The sequence below is a fragment of the Dama dama genome, chromosome 25 (assembly GCF_033118175.1).
Source record: "Dama dama isolate Ldn47 chromosome 25, ASM3311817v1, whole genome shotgun sequence".
NCBI classification, from domain to species: domain Eukaryota; kingdom Metazoa; phylum Chordata; class Mammalia; order Artiodactyla; family Cervidae; genus Dama; species Dama dama.
Window position 1 is genome coordinate 40,413,438 of NC_083705.1, and position 3,492 is coordinate 40,416,929.

Genomic DNA, 3,492 nt, shown 5'->3' on the forward strand with positions numbered 1-3,492 from the left:
GCCCACCAGGCTCCCCTGTCCATGAGATTAACTATACCTAACATTATTAGTGTGTCTGTAGTCTTCTCCGGGAGTGATTTTCAGAGAATAAATGATAGGGAGCCTGAAACACTGAGTGAAATGTGGTTGATGAAGTTCTCTTTTAATTATTGTCAGATGAAGTTATATTTTCCAACACTATTTTTTAAAATTTTTAATTATTTTAAAATATTATCTTTCATTCTCTTTTGCCCTGGTATGTGTCTTTGAAGATTAAACAAAAATTTCCCTCTTATGTGTGATTTCTGTTGAAATGATATATACTGCCAGAATACCTTAATGAAAAAAGAAAAAAAGTCAAACCTTACTAGTAGAGGCAAAACATCTGGATAATTGAAGGGATCACCCCATTTTCATCTGGATGTTGTATCAAACAGTAGTTTTAGGCACAGCTACACAATAGAAAGTGAAGTGAAGAGGAACAAGCTAATTAGTGTTGTCAAATAAAGAGGAATCTAGAGGTGCCAAATTTGGTATCTTCATCCAAATAATCAGTCAAGGTTTTTACAGTCATTGTATTAACTGGATAATTTTCAAATTTCATCTAACTTTTGTTTGTTTCTCTTCTTTGCTTTCCCTACTTTTAGCACATAATAGTTTCTGCTCTTCTTCTTCTCTGCTCATTGCTTGCAGTATAGATTTTACAGACTCGTCTATTGCTTGAACTTCAAATGGTTAATATTTGTCAGTGACAGATACTTAATATTATCCTGTGTTAGCCTGAAACATTGTGCCATATTACTAATTAGCTGACATGACAATATTTACTTCACATTAAAGCTATCTGCATAATTCCTAAATCATTTATATCTCAATTACCCCTATAACTATTAACTCCAGCAAACATCCTACCATCAAATCAAACCACTAAAAAACTAGAAGTGGAAATGTGCTTATTTCATATTGCCTTACTATCATTTCCAACAGGTATTTTGTATAGTTTATTTTAAAATCATTTTTAACTAGGTGAAGGATTCCCAATCTCCTTTAGACTAATTGTAAGAAACTGCAGTCCATTCAAATGCAGTCTCTTAAAATGCTGAATTTTCCAAACTCTGTGTCTCTTAGGTATAAACTAGGAGCCACATCTCAGGTTTTTTTTTTTTTTAATATTGGTCAAATAAAATAAGAATGGCATGAATAATCATAATAGATGTATTCTTTTAAATCTCAGTAATAAATTTAATAGTGAGGAATAATGAGTAATATCTTGTGGGAAATTATACCAACAATTGCCATGTGTGAAGAATTTAAGTTTTGTAACTACACAGAGTATATGATAATGCTGGGTTATAATTTCCTTGCTATAAATTCTTTAAAGTAGAAAGTAACTTACTTCCCTGTTACTAGCCCATGCACACTGGGACATTCTTCCTTGACACCTGCAGGTGTCCACATTACCTAGTCATAACTTTATTCATTTTACTGAAGTATACTTGATTTATAACATTGTGTTAGCTTCTGGTTTATAGCAAAGTGATTCAGTTATACATGCCGCTGCTCCGTCGCTTCAGTCGTGTTTGACTCTTTTGTGACCCTAGGAACTGTAGCCCACCAGTCTCCTCTGATCATGGGATTCTCTGGGCAAGACTGCTGGAGTGGGTAGCTGCTCCCTTCTCCAGGGGATCTTCCCAACCCAGGAATCAAACCCAGGTCTACCGCACTGCAGGCAGATTCTTTACCAGCTGGGCCACAAGGGAAGCAGTAGTAGATGAGATGGTTAGATAGTGACACCGACTCAATGAATTTGATCAAACTCCGGGAGATAGTGACCAACAGGGAAGCCTGGCATGTGGCAGTCCATGGGGTTGCAAAGAGTCAGACACGACTTAGTGACTGAACAATAACAGTTTATATCTGCTAATCACAAACTACTAATTTATCCTTACCCCATCTTCCCTCTTTGGTAACCATAATATTGCTTTCTATGTCTATGAGTCTGTTTCCATCTTGTAAAGTTCATTTGTATCTGTTTCCTTAGAGTCCACATATAAGTGATATCACATGATAATTTGTCTTTCTCTGTATGATTTGCTTTACTTAATATGATCATCTCTAGGTCAATTTGTGTTGCTACAAGTGGCATTATTTCTCTTTTTTTAATGAAGAAGTTATATTCCTTTGCATATAAGAGTCACATCTTCTTTATACATTCATCTGTTGATGGACATTTAGGTTGCTTCCATACTTTGGCTATTGTAAATTAGTGCTGCTATGAACATAGAAGTGCATGAATCTTTTTGAATTAGAGATTTTTTTTCAGATATATGCCCAAGGCTGGGGTTGCTAGGTCACATGGTAACTCTATTTTTAGCTTTTAAAGAAATTTCCATACTGTTTTTCATGATGGCTGCACCAATTTATATCCCCACCAACAGTATAGGAGGGTTCTCTTTCCTCCACTCCTTCTTCAGCATTTATTATTTGTAGACGTTTTGATGATGGTCATTCTGACCAGTGTGATGTGATACCTCACTATAGTTTTGATTTGCATTTCTCTAATAATCAGCTATGTTGAGTATCTTTTCATGTGTCTTTTGATAATATGTATGCCTCCTTTGGAGAAATGTCTATTTAGGTCTTTTGCCCATTTTTAAAATTGGGTTATTTATTTATTTTGTTATTGAGTTATATAAACTGTTTGTATATTTTAGAAATTAATCCCTTGTCAGTCACGATGTTTGCAAATATTTTCTCCCAGTCTGTATGTTGTCTTTTGTTTCATTTATGTTTTCTTTGCTGTGCAAAAGCTTAATAGTCTGATTATATCCCATTGTTTACAGGAGATTGACCTAAGGAAACATTGTTACTATTCAGAGAATGTTTTGCCTATGTTCTCTTCTAGGAGTTTTATGGTACCATGTCTTATAAGTCTTTAAGTCATTTTGAATGTATTTTTGGGTATGATGTGAGGGAATGTTGTAATTTCATTGATTTAAATACGGCTGTCAAGTTTTCCCAACACAACTTGCTGAGACTGTCTTTTCTCCATTGTATATTCATTCTATTTTCAGTCATATGTATGTTCCCTTCGGTAGCTCAGCTGGTAGAGCGGAGGACTGTAGATGCCTGTCTGTGGCCATCCTTAGGTCGCTGGTTCGATTCCGGCTCGAAGGAGAAAGGTTTTATATTTATCAATGAAACAGAATAGATAGCCCAGAAATAAACTCACACGCCTCCAGTCAATTAATCTTTGACAAAGGAGACAAGAATGTACAATGGAGCCACAACTTTAAATACTGCATTTTTGAATTTCCATGCAAATTCAAGATTAGTCTTATGACTCTTTGTGTCTGCAAACCAGCATTATTTACTTTGAGAACTGTGCCATTTTTCAGTGTTCTGACTCCATGGGTTTTCTGCCAAACTCATTAATTTGGAGGTTGCGTGCTTACTAATTTTTTTGTTTTAGGAAGGTAGCTCCATAATGTCCTCATCCCCCAGCAATATTTA

The 3,492-nt window shown here is 35.3% G+C and overlaps 1 non-coding gene across 1 annotated transcript; it reads left to right on the top strand.

The window, feature by feature from the left end:
• Positions 1-3,067: 3,067 nt before the first annotated feature.
• TRNAY-GUA (transfer RNA tyrosine (anticodon GUA)) lies at positions 3,068-3,156 on the top strand. The gene is given in 2 exon segments: positions 3,068-3,104; positions 3,121-3,156. It is a non-coding gene; the product is annotated as a tRNA-Tyr (tRNA).
• Positions 3,157-3,492: the final 336 nt, after the last annotated feature.